This window comes from Topomyia yanbarensis, chromosome 3 (assembly GCF_030247195.1).
Source record: "Topomyia yanbarensis strain Yona2022 chromosome 3, ASM3024719v1, whole genome shotgun sequence".
NCBI classification, from domain to species: domain Eukaryota; kingdom Metazoa; phylum Arthropoda; class Insecta; order Diptera; family Culicidae; genus Topomyia; species Topomyia yanbarensis.
Window position 1 is genome coordinate 103,979,738 of NC_080672.1, and position 8,470 is coordinate 103,988,207.

Genomic DNA, 8,470 nt, shown 5'->3' on the forward strand with positions numbered 1-8,470 from the left:
AGCCCCTAATTTTAAAGATATCTTCATTGCACGACTTGATCCACGTTTCCCCGATAACAAGCACATCAATTAATTTATTGCAACGATCCAATGTTTGCAAGATTTGATCGAATTTACAAAGCTCATTCATACCCCTTATATTCCATTGCAAAATATTCAGCGATTTACTATTATTCATTGAAACACTCGCATTATAACTGTCTATATCATCGTGAAAGAAATTTTCTATATAAGCCATTGAAATGAAATGTAAATTATATGTAAAAGAGCAAAATGTTATAAAAGCAAGAAGCACTATTCCCTCGGGATATTGTTTGTTCGTTTTCTTTTGGGTGATGGAGAAATATTCGCAGGTAGCGAGTCTGCAGCGTCAGAAGAACCATTTGAGTATAGCCTAGTTATGCGGTTTAGATCATTCCGGTTATTTTGCTAAATCTTCATGAAAAATTAATCAGCACTTTCCCATAACAATGATAACTGCTTTGCGTTTACATCACACAAATTACAACATGCAACTTTAACAAGTTTTCCACTTCCGTTATCAATCTGCTTTCTCGAAAAAGAAGTTCTCGACCACACTTTCTGGCAGGAGCGGATCCAGAAAAAAATTTCGAGGGGGGGGGGGTCCGAAATTTTGATTTTTGAATGAACATTGTACAATACGTTATGTGTAACAACCTCATTTAATGAAAACCAGTTTTGGTGGTCAAATTTGGTTTGCAATGATTTTAAGTTTGAAACTAATATAAAATCGAAACTCATATTCAAAATTTCTCACCAAGTTGAAAATTTTCGGAGGGGGTCCCTCTAGGGTTCGTCGCGGTGCGGATGTGGGCGGTAAATGGATTGTCCGCACCGCACCCGCAAAAAAATTATAAAACCGCACCGCTTACCGCAACCGCAATTTATTTACCGCACCGCACCGCGCGGTAATGCGGTAAATGCGGTAAAATTTTTATATTTTTAAAAATAGTGTTGAAAAATTGTACATACCATATATAATAAAATGTTATTCTTATTCACACGAAAATTTAACTTTAAGAGACTCCTCAGAATGTAATGTTTATGAAAAAAATCAACTTTTGTATTTTCTATTAATAAAATTCCGTACATTTTAAGGCAAACATTATACATTCAAAAACGTTCTACTGCAGTAATAGGAAAACTTTTATTTTAGCAACCCTTCAGTTAATTGAAAAATGTGGAATAAAAATGTAATAAGAAATGAAGTTGCATATTTTTTCTTTAAATTTTCATATTTTCAATGTTTTTGACATATGAAAATGAAACGGATGATTTTCACATTTACGTAGTAAAAACCACCTTTCATTCTTAAAGGAATCTCACCAAAAAAATAAAGTCGAAATACCAGTACTTCTATATAGTACCGCATATATTCCAATACAGTGAAATAAAAACATATTGTATTTCATCAATAAGAACGACGCCATATTTGACGAAATAAAAATGCTCTATACATTACATCCAAGCAGGAGTCCGGTCTCAACCGGTACAGAATTATTGAGCATTAGAAAAACTGCAAAAAATGTATGGTTTTTAAAAATAGGGGGTTTTACGGACAAAATATCCCAAAACTCTAACTTCCGCATTCTTCAAGAAACAGATGTATTATCATTCAAAAACTAGGATTGCTCCCTTTAAAAATGTACGAAGTGTAATTTTCTAAAGGCTAGTTCGAAAGTTCTAGCATTTAATGTATTTTCCTATAATTTTTTCCCAAAGAGCCAATGGCAAAAACTTCAATTGAAGTGAACCGGAGTCAAACTATGTGGTATTTGTGGCTTCATAAAAGCTACAAAATAGTCTTAACTGAAAAATATTAGGACTTAATTTGATAGAAAATTATAGTAAATTTGAATAAAAGTACGCAAAAAAAGTTATGTAGCATACTTTTTGAGAAAGAGTCCAATAAAATTGACTGCAGAATATTCACATTGAATTTACACAGCAATCAAAGAAGATAGAAATACGATGTTGATGAACGAATGATAGAATAATCATCCTAATTTGGATCCCTCCTTATTTTGGACGCTTTCATACATTTGTATCCTTTACTGTCAATTACTCCAAATTCGTTTGGTTTGATGAAGAGGGTTGTGTTTAAGTCCTAGCATAATTAGTTCATCTCTAATTCCATTAAATTAGTCAAAATTCACAGCTGAAAAATTGATATCGAAAACGATTCATAATTTCACGATTTCCAACAGAAATCGGGAGAAGTGATACACTTTTAAATAGGATTTAAGAGTACAAATTTATTATTTTAAATGATCTAATAATTTTGTCCCTATTGGGTACTTGAATTTTATGTATTTGAAATGGTTAGTTTGTGAAGTTTTACTTAGAAGTATAAAATAACTAGTCCAAAATATGTCGTAAAAATAATAGCGCCAAATATTTCGGACACAGCTAGATTTTCTTTCGTTATAGCAGTCTGTTTATCAATTTAGAATAATCAAAATTATTACTTTATCAATTTTTTTTGCGGTGCGGTTGCGGTAAAACCGCGCGGTAAAAGCTCTTTCCCGCACCGCATCTGCGGGAAAAAGTGTCTCACCGCACCGCAGATTTCGCGGTGCCAGTGCGGTAAATACCGCGCGGTTGCGGTAATTACCGCAACCGCGACGAACCCTAGGTCCCTCTGGATCCGCCACTGCTTTCTGCTAACATGCTCTTCGCCATTTTCACATCAGACAAAACGCACGCATTTACCTTATTGCTGCTGTTTACTCGATGAGATCAGTTTGCATTGAAAACAGAAGAGTTCAGCTGACTGTGCGCAGAAAACTGTGCACAGAGAAGTTTCCATGAGCACGCAGAGCATGCTGCTGTGCTTTCGCATATTTACGAAAGATAAGCTATAGAGAACATCTCACAGTACAGCAGCACTCATAGAAGATTTTCTACCGCTCACACAATATTGCCCTCGCGCAGTATTATCCGGTTTGTAAATGAGTGGGCTTCGCAGTGGTAGAAGTGAGAAACCGAGCTGCGCGCACAATTTATGGAAGATGTGCGAGAGTGCGCATATATGATGTGCGCCATGCCATCTCTGAACAACAGTAACCCAACCAAACATTTGAATGTAACGCCATGTATATAGTCGGGACGATCTAGTTTTGTGGAAACACAAATTGTTTCATGGATACGAGGTTTATTACTCATAATTTCAGGAACTTGATCACGGTTTTCGTAAATCGTTCAGTTCACGAAATAGCGATCATTGTTTCATGGATTTATGATCGGATTTTTTCCGTGTAGGCACTACTTCAGTGGGGATTGTACTCATGCTCTTTTTATTTTGTGTTAATCGGTCATGTTTTTTCCATTGATGCTTTTTCTTGTTTGCTGTCCAACCTTCTCGGTATATCTGACTTGCTCAGATCTGCTGCAAATGTCGTCATCTGTTGAGACATGAGCCGATCCAGAGATGTCGACCATAATGAATTACATCTCTTTACAACCTTCTTGGCGTTAGTCGTTCCTATTTATTTGCTAGCTGCTGCTGAGAATTTTTCGGCGGCGGTATTCCTCCCGATATCGATGACCATTTTGCGCGGGCCATTTAGCTGTCAGTCACTCCGATGGAGAGATCATCGGCAATAAATAATAATAACGATATCTTGATTTTCTCTGACACCATTTAGATCACTTTGCTAGTCCGCTGACCAATCTTTGCTGTGAAGCTAATCTACTCACAACTAGTGCTATTATCGAAACATGCCGAAACATGAACCGATCCAGCGATGCCGACCAACATAACGTACACCCCTTACCAGCCACCTTCGCGAGGTTTCTTCCTTGGTTTTTTCAAAGCCTTGTTTCTAGAGTGACCGAACTCGAATGACACGGCTCGATGTATAATTTCATCCCAGAACAGGAAGTTTATAATATTTTGAAAGTAATTCAAAACCCCCATGGGAGGGGTTTGAACCCCTAAAACCCTCCCCTTGCGCACGGGCCTGTTACAAACTGAAAACTAACTTTACTCCATAGCTTTACTCTTTGATCGGTCCATATTTGAGCCCTGATAAAACCTTTCAATATAAGACCCTATTGCAAAATATCGTTCTGCAATCGTGCATTACATGTTTAATGATTATGCATAACTTCTGTCGTACTGAACGGAATTCAAAGTATTTACAACGAATGGAAAACATGATTTTTTGAGAATGTTTCATAAGCAAGGTTCTGATTGGTTTATATTATTCACTGTGTGCCGACATATTTAGTTTTTGGAATCACGTCTGGTTTCGATTAAAGATAAAAGAACGTACACCGATTCAGTACGTAATTATTTATAGGATATCCTCGCAAATTGCTTCGAAAGTTGAGGGAGGAAAGACGGTATTCTCCAGTTTCGAATTCGAACAAAATCAGAACCGCTAAGTACCAATTGAATTAAAAAGCGCGTCAAACCACTGAATAAACGAAGGTGCTGCATAAAGAAGAAAAAAATCTTCTAGTCAAATGTGAGATATCATTCCAATGTAAGTGATATACTCAATATGAAATAGCACGTGATTATCACATAGGTGATCTTTTCAATCTATTTCAATTTCACGCTCAAAAATCTTTCTTTTGGGTTCTAAGGGCATCCGTTACAATGGTCGAGAAACAGTGGTTGTTAAATAATATAAACTAATTTTGATAGTAATAGATCATATCTTTCTTGATATGTCGTCTGCAAACAATATTGACTCTTGATCTGGCGTACGTAGCATGGTCTGAGCAATAACAAGGGCATATAATTTGATTCCACATGGTCTAATAGTAAGTTAGTGGTCAGGCTGGTCGCTTACTCATCACTCAAAACACTTTTAAGAACGTCTGGGAAAAAGTTCTTTCAAATTTCAAATTACCTCTCTTTACTGCAATATCTTTGTCACCATCCTTATACCTTATGGGTACGTCAATTCTCAACATCAACCGTGTCGTTTAACAGTGACAGTATCCGCTTCAGTATCGTCCAATATGTCTCTAGTGGATAATTTAGTGCGTTCAATTCTTTTCGGATGAGCTGGATGCCATATTACTTCTACCAATGTAGCAAGTTCTTGCAGTTATGGCTGCTGGCTAGATTTGGCCATAACGTAACTTGATCATCATGGGACTTAAGGAAGAGTAAAATACGTTTGTTCTGGCACACCACTTTATATACTTCCTATTTCTTCGCCTTGTCCTTCACAAAAATGCTGATTTTCTTACCACTGGAACATTTCCCTTGCCAAATCATACTTTCTTTCGAGAATTTATCGTAGAAAACAAACTTTAATCTGCTAGAGACCGTGTAACCTTGTATACTACAAGTCCCCTTGTGCATTCGCTCCAAATATCAAGTGTTTAGCCGAGGCCCGGAAGGCTGACTTTCAAATACCATTCAACTCAATTCGACGAGTTCGGAAAATGTATGTGTGCATGCACGTGTTTATGTGTGTATGCGGCAAATAATGTCACCTCAGTTTTTTAGAGATGGCTAGAGCGATTTTCACAAACGTAGACTCAAATGAAAGGTACAACGTTCCCATCGGCTGTTATTAAATTTTTTATTGATCGAACTTCCGGGTTCGAAGTTAAGCGGTCACACAGCACTATAGGAACTATAGGAACTGGTACAACTATGATGTCCAAACAATGCAATACACAATAAGATGTATGCAAAATTACTTGAATTTGCTGGTCTAGATTACCAATAACCAAACATTGGCTACCTATGACGGTTCTTGATGCCCTCGGTAGAACACCAAGTTAATGTCACATACATTTCTCAGCGAATTACTGAACGATTTTTACAAACTTGATTTCAAATGTAAGATATAACATTCCCATTTACTGTTATTGAATTTTATTCAGCTCAGATTTTTGGTTCCGGAGTTATAGGTTGGTTAGTGCGGTCACACAGGAATTTCCCATGTAAACTGTTAAATCCGTAATACCTCAGAGGCCTAAAATCTACTTAAATGGACATCAAATCACACAGCAAATTTCTATTTTGGCGATTTCTGCGATGAATGACAAAAGTTGATTTTTTTTCCTAAAATAAGACTGCTTGGATTTGTAGTACTACGCCATTAATAGTCATTCAAAGTCTCTTTGGCCACATTGGGCACGTTCATCGGTTCCGGAAGCCCCGGTGGAAGTATCCAAATTCAGAATAACAGTCGCATCGATTTCTCGGAGATGGCTTGATCCATTTTACCAAACTTAGACTCAAAATACAATTTCATATAGATAGGTTTTTTTTATTTAGATTATAGAGGTTTTAACCTTAAGGTCATTCGCCTCTTCGGGTTAGAAAAATCTCTTATGAAAAATTTCTAACCCTATGTGCGGGATCGGGACTCGAACCCAGGTGCGCTGCGTACAAGCCAATCGATTTACCAACTACGCTACGCCCACCCCCATAGATAGGTTATATGGTATCGAAAATATACGATATGAATCGTCCGGTTACACATGAAGTTTCATATAAGTCGGCACTGATTTTTTTTAAAAGGTCTTGAAATCTTGGAAATCGAATTCGTGTTCCGAAAAATTTTCGTGAACAATTTTTGGCGTTTGGATCATTTCGGCATAAAGTATTCTTCTTAGACGTGGTGCGAACAGTACCTCTTCTTCCTCCAGCAGATCATGACGGCCAAACTAAGTTTCAAACAGCCGTTTACTGGTTTTTATTCAATATAAATTTAGTAGGGGACGGTGAGGAGTTGTGAACCATGGGTAGTTGTTAACCCTGCTAACCTATAAATTATAAAAATGTGGTAACTACTGTTAAATGTTTCTACTGATATGACGTCACTTTCTCATTGGCGAATGTTGTTTTAAATCCTATTCTTGCCAACACCGTGCCATAACTACGAATTTAGGTGGCTTGGCGCGAATTATGGTGTCAGATCAGATGGTAATCATCATTAGTTTTAATATATCTTAAAGTTTATCTTCTAAAGCCCTAATAAAAATAAACAAGAAAAAGATTCTCCTTCTTTCTACGATGGTTCACAACTCCCACCAAACTAAAAATGCCGATGCCACGCAATCTGCCGTATCTCAAATAAGATAACTATTATTTTAAATTGCTTTGGCCTGTGGATGTATTAAGGTGGACAAATACCAGTTCAAATATTGAAAATCGATGGATGTTTATGGTAGTTATGCCCCGAAAACAAAACTATGTTCACTACTCTCCACCGTCCCCTACTTTTGAGTTTTGCATTCCAAACACACTTTTTAGTGTTGTCAAAAACAAAAGAGATTTAATTGAGTCAGTTTAATCAGATGCGTTGTTTGTAGTAATCTCTGTATTAGGCAACTTTAATTTCATTGCGAGTATACTGTTCTCTAGGTTCTGAAAAATGGAAGAAGATACCGTTCCAACGCTGTGTTGTGATATATTTTTTTAATAAAAATACTATGCAGTTTTGGGACAACAATATCAAAACAACAATTATTTAGCGATTTTTTTCATGAAATGCGTTTTGCTTTAATGAAAATTTAGTGGGAACATTTAATTCCGTATCCAACGACCTATTTATCATCCAAATCGGTTGAAAATGACAGATTTATTATTTTTTTCCAAATTGGAACTATAGGATTCTAGAATCACATTCGTTATTTTTTCCCATTTTACCTTCAAAGTTTACAGGTAGAGCATTGCATCGTACGACACTGATGCACTTCACTAGGATGCACTTTTACCATACAGCCAAGCTTCCGTTCCGCCTGAAGGTTACACAAACACTTATCTGCAGAGATTGTACTGCACAGCCGATATGAAGCAATCGGTAGAGTAGCATCGAAACGATAAATCAATTATCGTTCGGCGATCGGCGAGATTCAAAACTGGTCAACCATAAAATATATTGAAAATTATGGATCCAATTTACTTGGCATTACAAAATATGGCCTGAATATTATATACGCGTTTAGCACCTTACAATGGCAGCACCCTCTTTCCGATTGTTCTCACCTCTATGTAGGTAGTAAGGTGAAAAGGTGGGTGGCAATTTTCGCAGTCTATTTAAACAGTCGGGGGATGCGCCGTTGGCGTAATCGGTGGAAACAAAAGATAAGACGTGCTATGAATAAATCCCGCGCGCCAAAGTTGTTCTTTCCTAGTCGTGCACAGTAGCTAGTAACTCTGGCAAAAGGAAAAAAAAAACATTTTCGTAATCCGAACGAGGAAGGAAAGAACCAGTTGGTACTGTTGGGGTTGCATTATAGCTATCAGAAACATAAAACTGCGGTAAACTCGGCACATAAATTCAATTGGCTGCATTCTGGTTGACGATACATTGAATAAATAATCTGTTTATCTATTTCCAAACAACAATAATTTTAATTGATTGATGGAAATGGTAAATCTCTATTATGATTTGATCTTTCGTAAAAATGGGAATCGTTACATTTTTTAGCAAATGTTTTGATAGGTTTCCTTCTTTATTGCATGAAC